Source organism: Lepidothrix coronata, unplaced genomic scaffold (assembly GCF_001604755.1).
Source record: "Lepidothrix coronata isolate B3197 unplaced genomic scaffold, Lepidothrix_coronata-1.0 Scaffold36, whole genome shotgun sequence".
In the NCBI taxonomy this organism is placed as follows: domain Eukaryota; kingdom Metazoa; phylum Chordata; class Aves; order Passeriformes; family Pipridae; genus Lepidothrix; species Lepidothrix coronata.
The window spans coordinates 5,416,630-5,442,535 of NW_016690216.1; the positions used below are offsets into that span (position 1 = coordinate 5,416,630).

The window sequence follows — 25,906 nt, forward strand, 5'->3', positions numbered from 1 at the left end:
AAGATACAAGGACTCCCTGAAACAACATCTCAGCCTTGGCCATATTGATCACCATAACTGGTCTACTCTGGCCCCAAATCGGGAGGCCTGGAGACACACCATCTATAATGCAGCTGTCTCCTTCGAGAACACACGGAGGATCACTCTCGAGGAAAAAAGGCAACGCAGAAAGAATCGTGTATTGCAGAATACACCATCTAAGGAGTCTTTCTGCTGTGCCTTTTGCAATCGGATATGTCTGTCACGTATTGGCCTCATAAGCCACCAGCGTGCCTGTAACAAATGTGAATAGAGCCTTCCCAAATCTTCGTTCGCGAAGCCTAGCCATGATAGCAATTGTCAACACAATATAAATACAAACAGACAATGCAGAAAGAATCGTGTCTTGCCGATGCTGATACCACCTAAGGAGTCTTTCTGCTGTGCCTTTTGCAACTGGACTTGTCTATCTCGTATTGGCCTTTTTAGCCACCAGCATGCTTGTAGCAAACGTGGGTGGAGCCCTTCCCAAATCTTCGTTCACAAAGCCTAACCATGATAAATACGAACACATATAAATATGTAATTATGGGTATGTATACACTAAAGACTTAAGAATATCTTTATAGGCATTTATATATATAGTACCTTAACTGGCTTTTTGGAAGGAGTATTTAATTCATAGAACAGTTTTGGTTGGAAAGGAACTTAAAGGGCACCCAGTTCCGACCTGCCTGCCATGGGTAGGGATACCTTCCACTACACCAGGTTACTCAGAGCCCCATCCAACATAACCTTGAATGCTTCCAGCGATGGGACATCCACAACATCCGTTCCATCGCCTCACCACCCTCACAAGAAACAATTTTTTTCCTCATATTTAATCTAAATCTACCCTCTTTCAGCTTAGGCCCTTTCCCCCTTGTCCTGTCACTACATGCCCTTTTGAAGAGTCCCTCTCCAGCTCTCTTGTAGGCTTCCTTTTAGTACTGGAAGGCTGCTGTAAGGTCTCTGCAGAGCCTTCTCTTCTGAACAACTCAGGCTGAACAACTCTGGCTCTCTTAGTCTGTCTTCATAGGAGAGGTGCCCCAGCGCTCTGATCATCTATCTTCATGGTCCTCCTGTACACTCACTCCAATAGGTCTGTGTCCATCTTATTTTGGGGGCCCTACAGCTGCACACAGTACTTCAGGTAGGATCTCATCAGAGCAAAGACCTGCTTACCATGCTTCTTTTGATGGAGACCAGAATACGGTTGGCTTTCTGGACTGCAAGCATACATTGACATAATGGGCTGTGTTTTAAATCACCTACAAAGAATTTCCTATAAATCTGACTTGTATTTCCACCTTGTTCCTTTCTGTTATTTCAGTCACAAAGTCCTCCAGGATAATCAAACCATATATTAGGTAATCCACTTTGAGTCAAATTATTCTGTTGAAAATTCTCTTACAGGTATGTGCCTCAGAAAATACATATATGGCTTACTCCTTTCTACAGGACCAAAGCTGCTAATCATGCTTTGAAAATCAATTTCTGTTTACTAAAACCTTATTTTATGTTCTAAATTATTTTAATCTTTATATTTTAAGCTATGTGATACATTATGATATCACCTGGACTTTTCTAGTAGAGTTGTTCCTCACTTGCACTTGTCCTATATTTCAGAAAAAAACTAACTATCAAATTAGAAAATGAAAGCAATTTCTCTAGTATCTTATATTGTGCTTGAGATCACTTTCAGTTTCTGTCTGCCTGGCTGTAATTTTGGCTGTTATAAATATGTACCTTTTTCAAATGTACCAACGCTACTAAATCAGCCATGATAATCATACCACTGTGTTTACAACTCCACTATTTTAATGCCATTTCTAAACTTTATGAACAATTAGATTTTAGCTTCTTTCATACTATTGACTAGTACTGAGACAAGAAGAGATATCCACAGAATCTCTTGAAAAATAATGACATGGGCTGTTCCTTCTTTATTTTAAACAAACACAAATCCTTTTTTATATTAATAATTATCTATATAGATATTAAAATGTCTAATCAATACAATTATTATTATCAAACACACTTTTTAAAAGTTATGAAATGTATGATGAGCTATTTTTTTGATTACTCTTCACAGGTTGTCAGTAGTAATGCTTCTTTATTTTACATTTTTACTGGTTTTGCTGGTTTATACATGATTTTGCTTTGTATCAGTATGAGGCTAACTGATACAGACTTAGCCTATTTATCCTATTTCCTTTTTAAAATATTGGAAAACTTTTTTTTTTCTAGTCCCCTGGAAGCTTCCTCAGAATTCTGAGACTGATTCATAATAATGATTAATTGATAATTGAAATTAATTTTTTAGAAGAGTCATCAAAAAAATCTCAAACATTTCCTTGAGTAAAAGTTGCCCAATCCTGATAGTAAAATTTAAATTCAACAGCTGTCATCTAACATAGTTCTAACAGATGGAATGAAAAGAATTTTCTTATCTCTAAATTAGAGTTAGGTAATTTTCCTTCCAAGAATAGAAACATATGTAGAAAATGAACATCTTTTATGTAATTTACAAGCATTTATCTTTTTTAAAATTAAAATATTTCCTATATGGCACTGTTAAAATTTGTTTCCTCCTGATATATTTAAATATTTTGTTGCATTGTCAGAAGGAGGTAGGTAAGCTTTGAAATACTTTTTCCTTTTTTTTTGTGCTTTGTGTGTATATGCAAAAGTGTTGCCAGTTGGGAAGCTGCAGGGATTGCCCCATGCTGGACACAGCTGATTCCAGCCAAGTTCAACAGACATCATAGGACATAGCTAAGCCCATCAGCCAAGGTCATAGAGCTTCTGGTAAAACATATTTAAGAGCAAAATCACTGCTTTGAAGAAGGAAGGAAGGAGGTAGGGAAGGAAGGAGGGAGGGAGGGAAGGAAGAAAGGAAAAAGAAGGAAAGAAAATGAAGGATAAGGAAGAAAGGTAAAGGAAAGAAGAGAGGAATTGGAAGTGCTCCAGCTGCTAGAGCAGGTATCCACTGCAGCTTGTGGAGGACCCCATGCTGAAGCAAGTGGTACTGAAAGAACTGTGACCCATGGGCAGTCCACACTGCAGCAGATTTTCTCCTGAAGACTGCAGCCTGTGGAGAAGACCCGCACCAGAGCGAGGCAAAAGTGTGAGGAGGAATGAGCAATAGGGAGAAGCCGTTATGAACTGACCATAACCCTCTATCTCCTATCCCCACTGTGTTGCTTGCTGGGATACATGCTGAAGTTGGCAGTGAAGGAACAAATTGAGCCTGGGGGCAGAAAGGTGCTGTTTTTTCATGTTTGCCTTTTTGTTTCTCATTATGCAAATATATTGTAATTGGCTATTAATTAATTTTCCCTAAATTGAGTCTATTTTGTCTGAGACAGTAATTGGTAAGTGATCTCCCTGTCTTTATCTTTAAAGTATTTTGCATTTCTCTTTTTTTTCCTGTTTTCTCCCCTGTCCTGTTGAGAGTGAATGAGCAGCTGGGTGGGAGTTCAGCTGTTTGATGAGGTTAGCTCACCACGGTATACCATCTCAGGAAAATAGATCTTTCTTATTTTTATGGTTGCATAAACTGAATACATACATCTATATACTGTATATAAGAAAAATACTAAATTTTAAGTAGACCTGGGTAAAATGTGTTATGTATTTACAATATAAATTATTTGCAGTTTGTATTTTACTCTAAAACCTATGCATGCTGTTTGTATAGATTTCAAGGTCTTGACTGAAGTAATATCAGTATACGCTTTTTTGTTTTCCAATATCAGTGAAGAAATAAAATGTACTAATTTTAAAAGTGGGATAATTAAACCAAAATTTTCAGGGAAAAGAAGACTACTATAAAATGCTTAAAGGTTGAATTGTGAGTAGATTCTGAATAGAGTACGAGAGATGCTAAAAATATGTAGACTCCTGCAAATAAAGTAGTGACTTCGAGGAAAAAAAAGTGCTATTTTTAATTTATGATATCATAAGCCTTGATCTTTGTTGTGTCAACTGAGTAATGAATGTGTTTTCAAGTTGTCCTTTGTGAAGTTAGCACAGTCAATTTGCCAGGCAAAAGTGAGTAGTTCAGCTGAACTTGTCTGAAATTTGTTTACACAGTTTGCGAAATTACTATCTTCTATATTCAGAAGTTTTCAATCAAGGCAAAAAAGAGAAGTGGTATTTTTCAGTTATTGGTTTACAGTTTCCTGACTTTACTAAATTACCTCAGAAGTCATATCCAAAGTCATTGTATCACTTCTTGGTGTTGCAGACATGTCTTAAAATACACCTTAGGAACTAAGCAAACTCCATCTTGAAACTACTTGGATTATTTTCCTACTACTTCTACCTGTAATTAGGAATTTGTTTAGGATTATCAATTAACATTAAACTAAAGGTTTCTCTGATTCAATAGCATTTTTAAGAATAGAATCTTGGGATACTGGAATCACTTCAGTTACATGCACCTCTACTCATGTAATTTAAAACAGCTGTGTATCACAGTAATAGCAAAAAGAGAAACTCTAGTCAAGAAGTTTTGTAACAAATTATCCTCTTCTAGCTATTTTTTTAAAAAAAAACTTTCTCTACTTTTTTTATTTTAAATGTTAGCTACTAAACTGTAAAATTCTGAATAGACTGCATGCCAATAGCCCAATTTAAAGACATGGGAAATCCCAATCAGGTGGTAAATAAATAAATAGGAACATGATGTTTACCTTCCAAATAGAATATAGATTATTATGTGATTTATACAAATTTCAGATATTTATATACTCTTTTCTTAATGAAGTCAAAATGTAGAGTGTGAACTGCATAAAACCCAGTAAATGCAAAGAATGTAATTCCTATGCATTAAATGCAAATAAAATATAAATAAATAGAAATTTAAAAATAGGACTATATAAATTGCAATGTACATAAGACCTAGAAATATAAGTAAAAATTTGGTGGTTTAAATATGTTTATTTAGGTTTAAAGTGGGATGGAGCTACCCAAAACTGACATTGAAAATTAGGAAAAATCTAGAACTTGAACTGATATTAACTTGGGAACTTAACCTAATTTTAATAATTTGGTTGCAACACCAAGTATGCACTGGAATCAATAAAGTTTCAATGAAAAAAGGAAAAAGACATAGCAGAACCAGACAGTGTTGAGTATTTTGATAATATACAGCAAATTAATGACTCGTGAAACTGAACCATAAGAATCCATGACTTGATAAAAACGTAGAACCCTGGGAGAAAGCTGGATCATGAAATAGTGCATAGACACAGAATGCATCATGACTGTAAAGGTTTATGTTTAAAAGAACAGGAAGGGAGGAATCTGCACAATGCAAATGAAGTCTGTGCAGAGGAGGAGCAGAAAATAATAAGGAAGGCAAGGACATTTGCAAGCTTGAGTAGTTGCAAGGACCAAGTCTGTGTTTGTGTTTGTGTGTTTGTGTGTGCATGTGCAGATATAAATTATGTTCTCTATGATTTAAGGAAAAATTCAGTATTCGAATTTTGCAATTTGATCTTACTATATGCTAATCATAATATAGATAACATACCAAAATGATCAATATCTAAGCAGAACTGTAAGTTGAGACCTCTGATTTATTACTGAGTAGGATTATTTGTGATGCTTAGCTTTCTTTGTAACATTTTTTTCCCTAGCTTCATCCATTGACACAAAGCTATATATAGACTCAAAGATATTTTGGAAGGAAATTTTGTCAAAAGAATTGCTAAAAGCATAAGGAAACTATTAGATGTAGTTTTCAGTAATTTAAATTTCTAATATTTGATTTTTAAATGATGAAACATCCAATAACCCAAATGACCTTACACAAACATATACATGGAATAAATTATTTAAAATGAAAGCACAAAAATTATTTGTTCAGCTGCTCCAGTGACTGGAAGGTTAGGAACAAAAGCTGTTATTGTTCGGTGTATTTTTTCACAGGAAATAGACAGTGGCAAACATACAGTAGTTCAACACATGAGATCAGAGACACAGTTTTTATAGTAAACCAAAACCAGATGTTGGAAGGACTCAAGACCTTTACAGAAATTATTAGTTATGTTTGCCTTTGAAAGCAAAGAAAGTTTACAGAGAGTCGTGTACCTGATTAAGAAAAAGACAGGTTACAAAAGCTATTCATTCAAGGAAAAATATTTGCCATACAGACTGTTTTATATATAGCAGTTTGTTATGTACATAGGATTTGAATTTTACTTTCATTTGGTTTTTGAACAAATATGCTAACTTCTTCATACTACTAAACAATTTTAGAAATAAGAAAAAGGTTAAATATTGTTAAACTGAAGGAAGAATTGTGCATTAAGCCCTTGGAGTTAAGTTCCATCATTAATTGATACAGAATTAGGCATTAAACAATACTTTTATTTTAAGAATTTATCAGAGAAAAATTTAAATATATGGTACAAAATAGGTAGCATATCACTTTTCATGTAGCATAAAATGTTTCTCTAGGAAAATATTAATGACTTGATATCACTGGATGCTAACTGATTTAATGCAAATTGGATGGAATAGTCAAAAATAAGGTCTTAGTGTTACATTCCTAAAGGTTTCTTGCAAATATGCATTTAAGTAGGAAGAAAAAGGAGACTGTAGCATGTTAGACACCAAGGTTTATGTGCCACAGAGCACAGACCTATGGGAAATTAAACTTATTACTTCTATACCTTCTAAACTATTTTTTTTCTTGCCCTGTTCAGATCATCTTTTGCAGACTTCCAAGCAAAAGCTTTTGTTCCTAGCAAGAATTTTGATTTTTTTCTCTATCCTTTTTTCACAAGCTGTAAATGGATTTTAAAAAGTAGATACTCATCTTAATTTTAGTCCTTTTGTAGTCCTCTACCTATAGAGCTATAGAGTCTTGAAATTCTGGAATTAGGTAATCCTGCTATGTTAGAAAGATGTCTATAGCTAATATGTAACCACAATTAGGAAATATTGCAAGAGACTATAATATCAGAGTAATGGTTGGAGATGTAGTCACTGTGAAAGAGAAGACCATGCCATTTGATTTTAACTCATGATTTGATATCTGTTAGGTTTTTTAAAGCTTCATGTACATTAAATATATAAATCAAATGCGTTGAAAGTTAAATGACAATCATCTTAATATAGTATGAATAATTAAATATAATCATATTAATTAGCTCACAAAGAATATTTGTCAGCAATCAGAAAAAAGTAATCTGAAGCTGAAGTTTCCTAAAAGTTGCTTAGTAGAACCTCATCTGGTTAAATACAATTCCAAGTGGAAGAAAACATCTTTAAGCAGAACCTGTGGAATTTGCTTTACTCAATATCCTCTTGCAGGTGCAATCCGGTGTAAACCCTATTTGTTTTTCTGAACTGACTTTTTGAAAATTTTCATGCAGTGATGGTCTGCTTGAACATAGACATTGAAACTGAGGATTTACATTGATCTGGGAAGATACTATTTACATACGAAGGTGCGTATAATACCACCTATTGCAAAAAGCGCTTGAATCTACACATTTTCCTTCTTATTATATTGTTATACTGTATATGAATGAAATATATAATGTTAGAATTCATGGGATGAGATTTAATGGAAACATTACACAGTTGTCTTTAAATGTTGATGCACACATTTGTGAAGTATTCAGCACAGGGCTGATGCTGAAGGCAAGGTTCTGAGCCAGATGAACCGAATACCTATCCAAAAATTTTGATATTGCTGTAGATACAAATGAGCAATTTGTAAGGAAAGAGAAATTTTTTCAGTCTGGTTTCTGCTAGGAAGGTGTAAACATCACAAGTTAAGCTACAGTGATAAACAGTGTTTCTAATTGGCATCCCTGCCGATCATTTCAGAGATAAATGGTCAAAGAAACTGAGCTAGTCTCCTGTACCTGGAGATGAATCTTCCAGCACAGGATTAATGTACTTTTCTGGTGATTGTTTTCCAACACAGCTACACAGATTTGGTGGATACTGCTTGCTGTTACAGTTCCTCTTATAATCTATGAGTGAAATAAGTATGTAATGGCCAACACTGAAGTAAAAAAAAAGTCTAGCATGTCTGTTAGTGGAGTACAGCAACAATTAATGTTATGGCTAGTATATTAACTATGGAAAGTCTGCAAATGAGATAATAAGGATGTGTTACATCAAGGATCCTTATAAGACATCCATAAAATTATGGGATGCTTTTCATGACACTTTGAAAACCAAATTTAAAAACAGTGAAATTCATAGAATACTGCTACGCTAAAATGAAATTTTTGTAAATGTAATCTTAACTAGTAAAATAAAGTGTATTATCTTCATTAGAAGACAAAACAACGGCAGGTGTAGTTCACAAACTAATAAGTACTTTTGTCTGTTCAAGGATAAACCAAGATAATTAAGGGTAGTATTGCAGAAGGACTGTTCTCTTGAAGATAGATTGGTTTGGTATATGTTATTTATTTTGTCTCTACTAGCCAAAAGGACTATATTTGCCTGAGGCAAACATTTTGGACATCTCCTTGTTATCCCTACGTGATGCTGGCGAAACAAAAGTGTTTAACTTACATATTTTTTAGTGAGAATCACATAATATTTTCTATAATAACTTCCAAACTTCTGTAAGACTAGGCAAAGCATTGCCCTTATGCTTAGAGCAGTGAAAGTTTGCATAGCAAAATGACCTCTAGTACAGGTCAGCACACAGTCATTATAAGTTCTGCTGTAAAGGTACCACTTCTCAGATTGAGATATCCATGACCCATCTAAAAATAAAAATTAAAAATGCAAAGAATTTGAGTTGATCATAAGAGCCAAAATAAATTATTATAAAATCATATGGTTCTTTTGTATATACACTCATCCACACGTCTCCAACTAAATATTTTTCCAACAGACACTGCTCAGAAGCTCTCCAAGGTCTCTTTTGACTTTAACAAGTTTTAGATCAATTCTGATAATGTCGTATGTCCTTAAAATCTTGCAGTAGTGGTAGTCTCCACAAACAATTTTCTTACATTACAGAAGCATATTTTGCTGCATATGTTTTATGAATATATCTTCTACCATTTATATTTGTATTTAAATAAATATATTAAATTATATTAACTTTGAGATGCTATACTTCTATCTTTTTTAATAAATATCTATGCTGGGTAATAACTGCACTTCAATAACCTATGTAAACATATTGCATATTATTAGACCTTAAAGTTACATGTTTGACAGATAGCACACAGTTTCTCAAGGGTATTATTGCAATCTGTGAAACTTATTAACTGTGATTTCATAGCCAATGACAAAAGATAATAAAAAAATCAGCTGTTCTGTAAGCCAAAGCACTTGTCCATAGATAATAAAAAATCATAATTTCCATACATGACTGAAGAAAACAAATATTTTGTCACCTTGAGCTGCTTCCACTCATCTGACCAAAAAGACATAGTAAATAAAAATATTTTATAATTCAAATGTTTTTTAATTTGTGATTCCATATAGCAAATCATGTTGGATTTGACTAAAAGCTGCTTAAGACCCTGGAACTACAAAGTATATCAGTAAAAAAAAGATAAAGAAAAAAACCTGCAGACCTTTTCAGTCAGAAACCCGGGGGTTGGGGAAAATGTACAGTAATACCAGATGCTCTTGGTTTAGACTCTTGGATATTGTGGATCCAAATAGTTTTTCTAGACCATATATATTAATACTTGCTGCTTTTCCTGCCAATGTAAACACATTGTATGCTCTTGTAGAAACTGCTGCTGGTTTAGATTTTTCTTGCTCCAGTCTCCCCACCCTGCCCCAGTCATTATAATGATTTCTAACTCTTCATTAATTTGGGGATTCTAGATGCTTTTTCTTTCACTGACTGAAATACTTCAGTGGCTTCTTTTTCCTGTTCATTTTTAGTGATCTGTCAGTTGACCTATAATGGAAAAGTTAAGCACCTGAGCACCCTGAGCAGTTCATAGTCCTGCGTCTTCCCAGAATAAACCGATACCTCTTTTTTTACCTTGCAGAAGTTCTTTTGATTTTTTTTTTTAAGTATTCTGAGAGTTATAGCAAAGATTTGAGTGAGTTTTGCTGGAATGAAGTAACCACTGAGAATTAACCTCTCACAAATCGGAAGATGAACTTCACCCTTCTGTCCTTCACAAGAGTTTATTGGTTGATAGTCAGGGATGGGAGATTGAAGAAGTTGGTTTGAGTTTTTTGATGGAAAAGAAGGAACTAAATCTGGGTTTCTCAAAATATGGAAGAATAGTCTAAAAATTAGATAGTAATTTGTTTTAAATACAACAAAATTAGCAAATTAACAAAAAACGCCAAACACTAAAATTGCTTTTTATGAAACTATAGTTTGTAGCGTAGTTTATGTACAAGAGAGTTAAATGTACGTTACACAGGGTATGGAGGATTTTCTGAAAACAGGTGTCTTAACATGACAGGCTCACATACCTTTTAATGAAAAAATCAAGAAAGCATTTTGAGATGGGAAAAAGTGAAGGATTTAGCACTGGAAAAATTGTTCAATAACAACTGACTACCATGTTTTTTGTTTCCTCTCCTGTGGATCCAAAGTACTTTTGTAGCCAGGTGATAGTATAGTAGTTTTCATTTATGTTCCTAGAGCAAGTAACATGCCAAATAAAAGTTAAATCTCTGACTTTTCAGTAAAAAGTGCTTGGGTTCTTGTATTGGGTCTGGCTGAGCTGGAGCTCATTTCCCCATAGTAGCCCTCACAGAGCTGTGCTTTGCATTGGTAGCTAGAATAGTGTTGATAACATATCAGTGATCCTGGGAGGGGACACAAGTAGGCCAGCTGACCCTAACTGACCAACCATATGACATCAGCTCAGAGATAAAAGCTGAGGCAAGGAGCAGGAGGGTGGGCATTCATTGTCTCCAATGGCTGCCTGCGGTGAAACCATTATGTGTGCTGAAGCCCTGCTTCTCAGGAGTGGCCAACCATCACTGCTCATGGGAATTAGAGAATAAACTTCAATTTTTGGATGTGCAAGCTTTCACTTTGCTTTTGCTTCAAGTAAACTGCCTTATCCCAGCCCATGAGTTGTTTTTCACCTTATTCTCGCTCCTGTCTGACTGGGAAGGGGAGTGATAGAGTGGCTGGGTGGGCACCTGGTGTCCAGCCAAGGTCAACCCACCACAGTTCCCCAACATAGTATTAATAATTTTCTTTTTTTTCTTTTAGACAATGTACTATATTCATATTAATACTTCTATGACTGAGAAAATAGTGAAGGAACAATAGTCACTCTCACGTTTGGGTTTTTTTGTTTGTCATTATCTATTTTATCCCAATGCATCCTCATTGTCTTCAGCGAATACATTTTTTTCCTGCCTCTTGCATCTTTTTCTCATTTCACTCTTTTGCTGCCTAGGACTCTCAGGCTTTCTGCAGGGAAGTAGGGAGAGTGACACTTTATACTGAAGCTTGATAAATGAATTCTTTACCTTCTTGTTTCTTGGTAAGTGGACCATTAAGCTGTATGTCCTTGACTCTCTGTGTTGGTAGGATGAAAGAATATAACAACAAAAGGATTTACCTTTGAGTAAATTTTATTCTACTTCCAGCATGTGGTTAATAGTATATTTTATATGTGATTTCCCTAATATACTACATGATTGAAATTGTGGTAGAATGATTAAAATCTAATATGCTTCATGTTTTCACAAGTCTTGTTGAAGTTTGTTGTTTTAACATCTTAACTTGAGCTTTCATTCCCACTTGCATTATAATACAAAGAAAAAAAAGAAACTCCTCTGAACCAGTTTTTATAATGTGCATCCTTAACTGACAATAAGTAATTGGAAAAAAATTTTTGTATTTGTAAGGTTTGACCTTGACATTGTTTATGTAGGCCTCCAAAGCAATTATTGTAGAAACTGAGATGGAAAACAATGGCAAAAAGCAGACAGAAATGTTTGAATTAGTGCAAATCACAAATATAGCTGAATGGTATTAGATGACAGTTTGCTTTTAATGAGGGAAGACATGAAGTAATTAAATCTTGACATACAATTATGAAAAATATCAGGTAACAAGCCTGCTATGCAATATAGAATAAGAAAAGACATTTTCTGAAAACTTGCCTGATGCTCTGTCATCTGAGACTGTTCTTTATGAGTGCAGGGTGAAGGTCAAGGAGGTATCTCAACTCCATCAATCCTTTGGACAGTTACAAATGACCTTTCACTTTTCATAAGACATTCAATATTCTGAATGGGGGAGATACATTTTTCTGTGTTTAGAAAATAGCAAAATTGAAACCTTTTATAGCGCACAAGGTGCATTTGTGTTTGAATCTCCTGAACAGCTCATTCATTTTTAAATGTTCATTGACACCAATATCTTATTTACATGAAGTAAATGATTTTAAAATACTGTATCTGTTTCAACACGTACTTTAACTTTTCATATTTTTATTGCATTAATTTTATGATTTTTTTGCTTATTTTTTAATTTTTATTTTATTTTTTCTTTAAGAAATGTTTTAAAATGCTACAGTGCATACAGATGTATGGCTTTGAATTTTTGCTACTTTGATTTGATATTGATGGAAATTCAAGCATTACACCAGTTGTTTTTTAATATTTATTTTGCAAGGTTTAAATCTCTGTTTTCATCCTGATCTCTCAAGCTTTGTAAGAAAATTGTGTTGTTAGAATGTGTTCCACCAGATGTGCATTTCTTTGTGACTTACTGGATTTAACTTTAATCCACAGGAGTTTCTGTGTGTAATCAGAGCTTGTTCTTTGGTCGTATAAACTTTGATTTCAGTGGCACTTGTGTGAGGTAAGAATTGAGGATTTAATTGTTATTATTTTTTTACTGAATTAAAAAAATGGTGCAAAGCTACTATTTCACCTATATTTTGGGAATTCCTAAATATTTTTTCCCTTTTCACCACAGATTATTTTTTTCCTCCCATTTGTTACATAAAACAAAGGAACTTGAAATTCTAGGCAAAACTGTTGCTGGGCCTGTCCAATACTCTGCATGTTATGAACAGGTAATCCTTTTGCTAACTTCAGTTGTACTTCAGTGTATAAACATAGAGATAATAAAGGAAAAAATCAAGAACAAATATGTGTAAATTACAAAAGAACAGCATCTCTTCATTAAAGAAACCAAAAAACCCTCTTTGAGATGAGCGTAGTAGCAGACTGAGGTCAGTTTTAGAACAGAAAGGAAAACCTACATACGGAGAACACAAATGCAAATTTTATAGTAGCTTAGCTTACTTACTGTATTTAATCAAAGATGTTAAAACATACAAGTATAATCCTATCAGTTTAGAAGAATCTATCACTATTTTTAGTGCTGAAAGTTAGGTGTGCTTTCAATTGAATGTAATTATTTATTTAAATCATACATAATGTCTAATTCATTTCTTTTAGAAATATCATTTAAGATTTGCCATGGGCAACAATTTAAAATAAAGCATTGGCAATTTTATTGGACTTGAAAAGCTATTCAGAGTGGAATTATTAAAACAATGGTCAGAATCTCACATTGAATAAACCAAAGTGACATTCATAATATCTCAGTAATTTGTTTGCAAAATTACATCTTGCTACAGTCTCCAAAATCTTATGATTGGTTTACCTGTACCTTACTATGTATTCATTACTTACACCTTACACTGAGGTAGATTATCTAGTCCAACTAGTGTAAATCGTGAGTTAGCACAGTTTTTGTGACACTTTTTGTTTTCTCTCTCATGCTTTCTTAATAGGTAAGTCCTGAAATAGAAAAATAGGAAGAAGCATTTCAGAACATTTTAGGGAAACACTCCAGGACAAATATTATCCAGTGTGTGCTCCTCTACTTATAAAACATCATTAGCATGAGCTTGCCTCCCAGGAATTTCAGCAAAATGAAATCATGCAGAATTATATTCTTCATGAGTAGATGTTCAGAAAAATTTCCTAAGACTACTTTTATATCAAGACATAATAGGTATATACATGGCAAAAATACTGACAATTGCTATTTTCAAATTTCAGAAAACTTCCCTTAATTTTTACGAGGTATCAGTTTCAAAGTAATTGTACAAATAAATGCAAAGGTAGTGATACAAAATTTTTATAGTAGCCAAGAAACCCCCCAACGATCATGTTGTATGTATTGCAGTATTATCTGAAAATTTTACAGATCTGACAAAATAGAAACAACAATAAACTCTTTTTTCACCACAGCTTTTAAAGAACTATACACACGTCTTTCCTGGAATTCCCAAAATTATTTAAATTTCTTCTTTCATAAAATGGTAGGAGACTATATTTTAACACGGTGCTTCTGAAAAAAACCCTATTTAAAACTGCTGGTCTATTTTCCTGTTTAGTCTTATCACACTAGAGTGTGAGCTCTAATTTGATACTAGCAAATACCAAGTATAACTTATGCTACAGCTATTCTTTCTCTTAGGTTAATGTGTGTATGGAGATATATTTTAAAGCACATTGGTAAAAATAAAGAAACTGACCAATGCAAGACATTCCTTATTCTTTTAAGTTGTTATTCATTTCAATGTGTGAATGTCAATTAGGCACTCAGTCCAAAATTTGTACCTTAATAAACCTGTCAAATCTAAATTGGTGTCACTGCCTCAGTACATAGCCTACTGAGTTCCTGCCGATCTTTCCTTATATGTAGGCTAACATGGTGGAGATAAAGTCCCAGCAGATGACTTTTTTTTCCTGTTAAGACCTATGTCTTCTTGGTTTGAAATAGGCTCAAACTGTGACACTGGGACGGAAAAGGCCAAAAGTGTAAAAAAAGTCAAGCTGACTAAAATCTAGTGAAATAAAATTTATTTAAATGTATTCATGGTTCTTATTGTGTCTCAAATACACACTTATCTTCAAAAGCAGTGGCTCCTAGCCATGCTTATACATTGACATATACATATATATCTTTTTAAAAAAAAACAAACCATAAAAACAAACTAGCAAAACCAAAAGAAATTAAACGTAGAAAAAATTCGACATTATTGTGGAGATTTTACATTAACAAAAATAGGAAACTGAGTTTGTCTTCCCAGAACAACTGTTATTTAGTAACAGTACCAATATATGAAAATACAGTGAAGTTAATACTACACAGTGTAGGGCACAGAAATACAATATAGTATGTATAGAAAGTGCAAAGCAGCAAAATTGAGGTTGCTGTGGGAAACATACTGGCAATTTAATGACATCTGTTTGTGTCATATCTCAATCATAATATTGCATTAATGTAGTTATTTGCATTTAATTCTATATTACATTCCCAGTTTAGAAGAACACATTTGCAGTTTCTCATATCTCTGCTTCTAACAGTGATTCAAAATTATATACTTTCTAAGATTATTTTGACAGAATTATATATAACTTCCTGATGGAGCATCTCATTACCCTGGCAAGAGACCTTGATGAAGGAAGTAGTTTGTGAAAGGGTTAGGTATTGACAACTAAAAATCTTGTTCTTAAAGACGGTTTACTAACTAGGCTATAATGCTATTATACCTATACTGTCATGGGTGAATATTTTCCTATGAGGGATGGAGTACTTAATTATTTCTCAGTGACCACAACTTCAGTGTAAGTGGTCTGAACTTGTAAGAAAATAGAAAGTATAATCGAGTTGAGATTAAACTTTTGCTTTATTTATTTCTTTTGAGAACACAGGACATCAGGCTGGGAAGAAGATACAGTCATTTAGGACAGAGGTCCATAAGCTTCTGTCACCTCTTCTACTACAGAAAAGCACTGATGAGAGCCAGGTTGAACAGCTACTAATCACGATAAGGAGAATTGTGCATGGAAATAATGAAATGGAGCACAGAATGAACATTTTGTTTGACAATGGTCAAATAAGCAATATGACCAATAAGAGAAAATTATATGTCCTAGGTATAAAATATTCAATAATACTTTAAAAGGAACATGGATTTTTCTCGTGTATGGTACTGTTATTTAAATGGAGATGTCCCTTAGGTAATCTGTGCTTAGACCAAGGCTCTTTTCTTCTAGCAATTAAACAGGCAAAAGCAGGTGCACTGTTCATAACTCTCTTATGAAGAACCATCAATGACATGAAGATGCCTATTATGAGAATAAAGGTAAAATAATGACCCCTAAAAGAAGTGAAAAAACTCTAATCAGATTCACCAGGAGAGGGACTTCACCTTGAATCCTCTGTCTAAGTTTCTTTTAAACTAAGTTCTAGAATTTTTTACTGAGTGTACAGAGGACTGACATGATCTCAACCATATCCACTTATTTTAAAATATTGCAAGAATTAGGGCATGTTTCCAGAGTAAAAGACAACAGAAAGTGTGAGAACAAAGGAAAAGAAAATAAATACTAAAAAATTAAAAAAAGTGGTGATAGGAAAGGAAAATAAGATAATAGAAAAAATAAGATGCTAGAAAAAGAAAGAAATTATTAAAAATCATAATATAAAAGAAAATAAATTAAAAACTATAAATATTTAAAGCCAAATTACATAGTTACTTTTTCTGTACCGTCTAGAAATTTCAGCCACTAGGGGATAAGGAAAATGTGGAAAATCTGCAGTCAGGCCACAGTCTGAACCAATTCATACACTGACAATGCTAAACTTGTCAAGCCTACATATCTTTTAGGGGCATGTCATAAAAGGTATATACAACTCTACTTCAAGAATTTTATGTTGAAGACTTCCATTGTTAAAATGTTTGAAATGTTGATACACCAAAATGCAGCAAAGTTATAATTTATAACCTATTTAAAAATCACTTACATTTTAAAAACATTTGGCAATACAAGTATCAGATATATAAACCCCTTGATATTATCTGAGAGACTGTCTACCTTCAACACAAGTAAAAGAGGTAAAACCAGCTTCTAAGTAAATTAGCAGTGAAGTCATATCCAACTTTTACTTGGCTAGATGAAATGGAGGTAGTGGAACAGTTTCATTGTGGAACATATTCGGTTAAAAGAAGTCACATGGCACCCTACTGCATAAATTACATATCCAAATGGATATTTTTTGTAGATATATAGATGTGAAGTTCAGAATGCATTATTCAATCATTTCATCTGACTTCCTATGTAACACAGGCAACAGAATTTTATCCAGTTATTTGTGTTTCTAACCAAATAACTTCTATTTGTAGAAATATATTTTTCTAGAAGTTTACTCTTCAAGAGCTGAACAGATACATGACTTCTGTTGTAATCTTGTTTCACTTGTTTCACAGTACTTTTGAAGTAATAAAAAATCTAATGTTAAATTGTCTTCAGCTTCCCACTGTTGTGTGTTTCTCAAATAGCCCTTTAGTTCTCCATGCTTTGACTTTGTGAAAGCCCTGTAAAGTGTATTGAAGTGATAACTCAACATTTTGTTTTTGATGAGTTAAACAAAATATTGAGTAATTGTTGACTCTTAACTGCATGAGCTCTTTCAGGATGCTCTTGAATAATGTCTCAGAACTGGATGTAGTATGTGTTCTGTTAAACACATTTAGAGAGGTAACTTCTGGCAATCAGCAAGAAGAGTCTTGAACTGATTGCCTAGAATCAATATGAATCAAGATTTTTACTTTTTTCAAACTTGGGATATAGAGTTGTTTGGTTTGGGGGTTTTTTGTTTGGTTTTGTTTGTTTGTTTGTGGTTTTGTTTGTTTGTTTTCTTTTTGTTGTTGTTGTTTGGTTTGGGGGGGGGTTGGGTTTTTTTTGTGCCAATCAACATATGAACAAAATGAGATCAGGTATTGGCATTCTTATCTGTTCACATACCATGTTTGTTAAAATAGAAGTTTATTAGAACCCTTGTTCTTTTTCCCTCTCCTGACCTTGTTACAGGCTGTGATTATTATTGTGCAGCAGAATCTCTCATTCTTTCCTCCACTGAGGCTGAAATACTACAAGCCTTAATGCTGAAAATCTGTTGAGATGGAAATCTTAGGTAAAGCTTGAATAATTTATTTTATTGTTCTATGCGTCTTTGCCTGTTATGACTTGGTAAATAACTAATTAAGAAAACTGCACATCTAGTGAAGGACTTTTAAAACATGCTTGATGCCTTTGAGGTGATATTTCTTATAGAAAACAATTGTTCAGGAAATATACATTACACTTGAGCACAAAGACAAGGCAATAACATGAAAATCTCCTAAATTCTTTTCAAAGTTGTGAAGATATTGTATTAGGAAAACTCAACCAAAACTCAACCACACAACCACACTTACGGGGAGCTATTGGGATAATTGCAACTCCAGCATGAAGTTGCTGACTTCAAATTCAAGCCATATTCAAGGTCTGTTCGCTGGGAAAAAAATCCTCTGTGCTACTACTTGCCCGCATATGGTCACTGAAGAGATTTGGAATTTAGCTTTAGCTCCCCCACTGCCTGCCCTACCCCTATTTATTTACCAAACACAATTCCTTGGATATGATTTCACAACATAATTGTCTTCATTTATTTATGTTTATCTCTTTTGAAAGTGTCAAGAAAAATAAGCTTTTCTACTTTATAGAAGCATTAATTTATTTCTAGGTCATACCTTGTTTTCTTTGAAGGGTTTTATTTATTTATTTATTTAATAGAAATCCTTGTCCAATTCCTTTCTGTCCTCTTATTACAATTCAAGTTACTACTACATTTTTTCTCTCGTTTGAGTTGGAGGGTTTCCTTTAAAGATACACAGTTGGAAAACTTATCTCTAAGATAATATTTTCTTTTATCTGTGTGGCTAATCAGTTATATTAGTGTGTGATTGTAAAATCTGTAGGAGTAACAGTAAAGGATTCTCATAAATCTTGTTAAGTGGTCATGAGTAGTCAATTGTTTATCAATGGGCAGCTGGTGAAATGCTCAGTGATGACAAAAGTATTCATGCAGCAAGCAAGAAGTGCTTGCTCTGAAGTATTTCAAGATCAAGAATTTTTGATTCAAAAATCTGGAAAATAGAATGGTATAAAGCTATACAGTAGATGTGAAACATCGAGCAGTGCTATAAGAAATACAGTATAAGGAAGGTAATTTTCACACAAACCTACCTAGAATTAGTTTCAGACTTACAAAGCATCTTACCTCCAGCAGCTTTCTGTTGAATGACTATAACTACAGAAGCAGACAAGCCCTGAGAGCTGTTAGCTTTCTCTAAGTACTTTGGAATGGACATATTGGCTTGGCATATCCACAAAGATGCTGAACAGCAAATTAAGAAAAGGCATGTTATTGTCATGAGACTGTAAAACCTCAGTAGTTATGGCTTTGCAAATATGGTATATCTAGTTGAATGAAGTATGCCACATCTTTTTTTCTATCCTTTCCCCTTCTCGGGCTGGAGTCATCATTGAATTCCAGACCTACTGAATTTTACTGAAACACTAGGTTTACAGTGGGGAACTCTGGCCAAAAAAGCTCCAAGAAATTTTAGTAAACTTTAATTGTTCTCATTGATGATCAAAGACCAATTGACATTACTAATGTCATAACAAATGTGAATTGTTGCTATTGATCATTTGCTATCATAAGTAGTTAAACCTTACATTGGGTCATAAAACAAAAACACTTAAACTTGAGCAAGTATAAAATATCTGCAGAATAAGTCTTTGATCACCTGAGATGAACTGATTAGATGCACAAAAGATCTACTCCCTTTAAATTGCCCATTGTTTTCTGTTACACATTTGAAAAGGAATATGTGAAACGTGTCTGAAATGTGGATAATGGAATTGGAGAGACCGTCCCAGCAGTTCAAGCTTCTGGGACACTGTTGATGCTTCCAGGCCTGATTACTTGCTGTAAAGCATCTCCATTTTTCTATGGCAAGAGTCCATGCTGGAGAATCTTTCCCGTAAAGATAAATTGGCAGGCAGGAATCTGTTTACATTCTAAGACTCGTGTGTCTGTAGGCTATGTGTCTTGTTTGCAGTGAGATCATGTTTATCTACGTGATGGGCTCTCTTGAGTGGATGTGCTCTGTGGAGGTTTCCTTTCCCTAGCTTTAAGAAAACTGAAACATTGGAACACATTATGTGTAATTGCAAGAATAGTTAGTAAGCCAAACTTGGAAAGCCTTGGGGCACTTTGGTTTGTGGGTTAAATCAAGCATGAAGTCATGGGAGCAAGAATCATCTCTTCTCTCCCCATAGTTGGCAGCACAGGAAGGAATCATGCTGGTGCAGAAACTGGAAAAAGCAAATCAGCTGAGTTTCCCTAAGGTGCTGTTCTCATTATCAGCCAGTGAGTAGCTTGGCTAGAAATAATGCTGCTCATCTACTGTGTGTCCTGCTTCTAGCTATAATGAATCACAGTTTGCCAGGGTGATGCATGCACCTTGACTTTGGCAGTAATCCACTGTTATAGCTACCTATTCCCCTGTAAGACAACAGGAAGACGGAACATTCAAGTGAGGGAGGAGTCTGCATGAAGGCAGTTCCTTGCCATCCTGGCAAGTGCCTCTGATTTCACACAGCTCCAGGCACATGAGCTCTCACTGGAGACTAATGTTTGAAACAAGCTGGTGGTTGATTCAGGCAGTTGACTGGTATTCTCAGCTCTCAGTTTGTGGCAGTTCTCATTTCTGTGCCTCTTCCTCGCCTTTATTTCATCTTTTTTTTCTCTTTCCCTGTCTTTTTCCTTAGCTTTCACATGAAGTTAGCAGGTTTTTCAGCTTGCTCTGTTACCTGATAGCAATCTGACTGCTGACTATCCACCATTGCTTATGTATCTCAGCTACTCAGGGTAGAAATGGTGGAGAGGATTAGGTTATGAACCAGAACCAGCCTTTGTTGCCAAAGTCAATATTACAGGATTACTAAGGTTTGAATATGAGTAGAGAAAATAACAAGATTGTAAGCACTCGAACTTAACCCGTTTGCTTTTTCCCTCTCTCTGCAAAACAACGGGTCAGTACCACTGAAGTGAAAAGTCTTAACTATTTACTTCTTTTCTTATCTTCACTTTGCCATTTTGTTGATCAGGAGAATGGAACAACAAGTGCTTAGATAGGAGAAAGGAAAAGTGAATGGAACAGCAGAGCAGACACTGGGCCCCCTGTTTGCTTTAATTGCCAAGGAAAGATGAAGGACATTCTCGACAATGCTCATCACTTATTCTTGCACTGGAGGTGGCTGAGATGTATCTTTGTGATACCTGCCTGTCAAATCCCTGACATGTGGGCTAAGCCCAATGCTATCCTGTTGAGATGTAACCATGTCACTTTCAAGTATCATTAGCCTATATTGCAGTTCAAGATTTCCTTGGACTCCATTTCCGGTTCTGCTACGTTCGGCAAATTCTCCTTGCTAAAAATAATTGAAATCCCCCAAACAAACGAAAAGTCACCAATTCACAATGGTGTCTTTTTTATACCAAGGTAATTCAAGAAGTAGAAGTAAATTTTCAGCCTTTTCTAAAACATAAAGTGCTATAAAGAGGTTAATGGATACTGTTAAGGATGCTTGTCCTAAATTATTTATTTTGCTTCTTTTTATGTCAGTAGCATTTTAAAAATAGATTAGTTAAATAATAAAATTAATAACATAACCCATGGTCAAGTTAATGGCTAGGTAGTTTTCAGATAGAAACTTCTGCAAAAAAAAATTACTTAATCAAAGAAGGAAACTCCAGTTGTATGGCATAAGCAAATGCAGTAAAAAGAACAAATAATTAGAAATAAAATTTGCAATAGCTTCAGAGAAAGGGAGATCTGATCAAGAGGAAATGTGTATAGAGCATATTTACAAATAATTTCTTGTAACACAGATTTCTCTTGTTTTTGTAAAGGTGTGTAACCTTTTATGAAGGTTCATCTCACCAAGTGGGTGTCTACATCAAAGACAATGAGAAAAGAGAGGCAATTGAGAGATACTAAAGAAGGCATTTGAGGATTATTTTGTCAGTCTCTTTTAGACTAACAATTTGTCTTTCAGAGTTATTTATTTTTCTTCATTGACCATACAGGGAATATAGGTGACTGGTTCAGATTTAGGTGTCTCTAACAAAAATATCTATGAGTGATTCTGCCTCTTGTGTAAAAAAGAATAGCTATAAGTAATATTCATATTCTCAAATTATAATGCAAACACACCTTTATAACTTAATTTTGGAATTAAGTAATGCATATTTTAAAGTTATGGGCCTCATAGCTGTCAATCTATGATAATTATGATTAGATGTTTGCTAACATATAAGCTTTGCTTTATACAGAGAATTCATGGATGCAATCCTATTGAAGACAGATCTGAAAGGTAAGGGAGCTCAAGAAAGCTGGATAGTGTTTACAGGTTACATCATCCTCAAGTGTAAGAACAGTCCTGATACTCAAAGAGACCTGTAGGTGTATCAGGCAACCAGTCTGGCTAAGCAGGCATTTCCTGATAGAGCTCCAATCCACAAAGGCAGTACACAGGGGATGGCAAAAGGGGCAGAGTACAATGGTGGAGTCTAAAAACATTGCCCAAGGAATGTAGAGATAGTGTCACAAAAGCCAAAATTCAACAGGAGTTCAGACTTGTCACAGACATTAAGGGCAAGAACTTCTAATACAATGTTAGTAGTAAAATGTTGAACAAGGAGCATGCAGGTCCACTGCTACAGGGACTGGGTGAATTAGCAGCAGCAGACACATAAGGCCTAGGTACTCAGTACTTGTCTCAGTCTCCTAGGTCTCTGATTACTGAAAGAATTCAAGGAGAACTATCGTCAGTGGGTGAGTTAGTGATAGCTTGAGAGAACTTTACCTATAAAAGTCCATGGGAACTGATGGGCTGCATACAAGCACATTGAGAGAATTGGTTGATACCCTTTTGAGGTCATCCTCCATCATCTTAGAAGTCATAAAAATTAGGGGAAAAATGACTGGGAGAAAGAATATGTTCCACCAATCTTCAAACGAGCATTAAAAATATCCAGGGAACTGAAGACTGTTTCAATTTCTTTTTCTAGAAAAATCATGGAGGAATGTCCTCTTGTAATATGCTTCTGGGCACACATCTACTTATTTTATTATCAAATAAGGAGGAAAAGATACTAGGAAAAGTCAGCATGGTTTAGATCATGCTTGATCAATCTTCCATGTTAAAATGTTGGATTTGTGGAAAAGGGAAGAATAGTAGATGTAACTTATTCTGACTTTGGGAAGACTATCAACACTGTCTCCCAGAGTATTCTCATGTTCAGCTTATGATATTGCAGTCCAGATGTGTGGCTAGTAAATAGATAAAAAACTGGATGTACAAGCTGAGAAGGTAGTGGGTACCAGTAACTGGAAAATTATGAAGAGGGTCTGTATTGAAATCTGGCTTGTTTAACATCTTTTCAATTTCAGTGATCTGGAGGAAGCAATAGAGTACTTGTTCACCATGTCTGCAGATGACACCACATTGGGGAACAAGTCAATACACACAAGGGAAGGGCTGCCATTCAAAGGGACTTGGACAGGCCAAAGGAATTCACAAAGACGTTCCCTATAACACTCAGCAAGGACAAAGACTAAGTTCTGCACCTGGAAAAGAAAAACTCCTTGCACTGATACAGGCTGGGGTTGGACTGCTTGAGGAGCAGCTCTGCTGGAAAAGATCTGTGGTTCTTCACAAACGGTGAGCTGAATGTGAATCAGCATTGGGCCCTGGCAGTGAAGGTGGCCAACAGCATCCTGGGTCGTACTGCTAGGAGCAGAGCCAGTAAATGAGTCAAGTGACTATGCTCTGTACTTGTGAGATGGAGTTTAAAATAGGGCATCTAGTTCTGCCTCTCACCTCCTCACTCTCACCCCCCAAGTACAAGACAGATTTTGATAATGGGCCATCAAACAGGTCAGAGACTGCACCTGCCCTGAGCTTGTTCAGCTTGGAGAAGAGAGAGCTTTGGAGGTACCTAATAGCAGCTCCCCACCACTACCTATGAGAAGATCATCAAGAAGACAGATCCAAAGTCTTTAGAGTGATTCATGGCAGGATAACAAGAGAAAGAGACACAAAGTATTTGGACAGGGCCCTGCACTACAAAGCTAAATTCAACAAGTCTAAGTGCAAGGTCCTGAACCTGCGTCAGGGCAATCACCAGTATCAGTACAGACTGATAAATTAAGTCACTGAGAGCAAGACTGAAGAGAAGGAACTGAGGATACTGGTGGTTTATGAGCTGGACATGAGCTGGCAATATGCATTTGCAGCCCAGAAAGTCAATCAGACCTGAGCTACATGAAAAGATTGGCCAATATGTGGAGGGAGATAATTCTGCCACTCTACTCTGCTTTTGTGAGATCCTGCCTGGAGTATGGCAGCCAGATGTAGTGTCTCATCTCCAGAATGAGCTGAACTTCTTAAAGTGGATCCAGAGAAGGCCCACAAAAACAATAAGAGAGTTGGCTCACGTTTCCTATGAAGAAAGGCTGTGAGAGTTAAGCTTGTTTAGACTGAAGAAGAAAAGGCTCTGGAGAGACCTACCTTCAAATGCTTAAAGGGGGTTTATAAGAAAGATGAGGATAGACTTTGTACCAGGGCCTCTAGTGATAGGACAAGATGTAGCAGACTTATACTAAAAGAGAGTATATATAGATTATAAATAAGGAAGAAATTATTTATGATTACAGTAGTGGGACACTGGAACAGGCTATTTCAGGAAGTCATAGATGACCCAATCTCTATAAATGTTTAAGGTCAGGCTTTGATCAACCTGACCTCATGAAAGATGTTCCTGCCCATGGCTCAGAGGTCGAAACTAGACTATCTTTAAGGTTCCTTCCAACAAAAATCATTCTATGAGTCTATGATTCTGTGACTTTATGGTTCTATGACAGTCCAAAAATGAAGCATCTTGCCCAGAAAAATTGTGCAATCTCCATCCCTCAAGGTTTATAAAACACTGGTGTAAGTCTTGTGATTGTGCAATGAGATACTCTTCCACAAATACTTAAGGCTGTTTTGTCAAAGTCCATCAAACACTGTCATCAACTCTTAAATTTTTTGTTAATCTGTTTTATCAATTAGGAGAGTGAGTTTTCAGCAGAGACTTTTTCAATATTAGAAAAGGATTTCTCAGGTCTTCCTTGAAGTAGTGCTCCTCAGTAAGTTTTGGATTTACCAGTTTTTTGGGTTTTTTTTCTTCTTTAAGGAGCAAGCATGAAAAGATGGTATGTTATGAAAAGAAGAAAGTTTTCCTTTGTATTGAGGACTAGTGATCCTAGGATTTAATGTCTCTTGAAAATGAGATGTAATGGAGAGCAATGCCTAAAGGGTTTATAATTATACTGATCACAAAAAGAGAAAGATAAACATAATCTATGTTAAGAGTCTGAACAAGAAGCTCACATGCTCAAGAGTTATACTGTTACATAAAAAAATTGAACCTTTTGCTTAGTAGTTCGCAATCTTCCCACATAGACAACTGGAGGAAAGTAAATACACAAAAATTAAAACATTTTCACTTGCTGTTATATATATCAAAATTCTGACAGTTCTCAGCTGTTATTTGGAATGGAGGAAGACACTTTTTAGTCAATCTGTAAATTAAGAAATCAAATTAATTAATCTACTTGTTTTATTATCAAAGCAGAGCAGATAAGTCATTTAGAATTGCATATTTTATGAAGATAAGTTATAGAAGTGTTCAATAGTTTTAATCTGTTAGTTCAGCATATAAACAATTTAAAAACTATAATTTAGACAAGCATTACTCAATAAGAAAGTTTTGTATTTTGTGTGTATCTTGTCTGCCTTGTAATCATAACATGAATAGGAAAACAATGAATATAACAATGGGCCCAGCAATGAAGTGTGTTAGATTTTAATTAAAAATGTTTTGTGGGTCTATATATACATGTATGAGAAACTAGAGTTGAGATCACATTGTATTTAAAGTAATTGGTGAGATATTTTGGTGAATTAACTCATTTCT

General features: G+C 34.9%; 2 long non-coding RNA genes across 2 annotated transcripts; both read left to right on the plus strand.

Annotated features, from left to right (window-relative positions):
* Positions 1–1,348: 1,348 nt before the first annotated feature.
* On the plus strand, positions 1,349–11,488 carry LOC108496102. Its single transcript, XR_001874320.1, has 3 exons — positions 1,349–1,434; positions 7,410–7,484; positions 11,406–11,488. It is a non-coding gene; the product is annotated as an uncharacterized LOC108496102 (long non-coding RNA).
* A 1,261-nt stretch (positions 11,489–12,749) lies between these two features.
* Positions 12,750–15,801, plus strand: LOC108496103. Its single transcript, XR_001874321.1, has 3 exons — positions 12,750–12,820; positions 12,938–13,037; positions 15,697–15,801. It is a non-coding gene; the product is annotated as an uncharacterized LOC108496103 (long non-coding RNA).
* Positions 15,802–25,906: the final 10,105 nt, after the last annotated feature.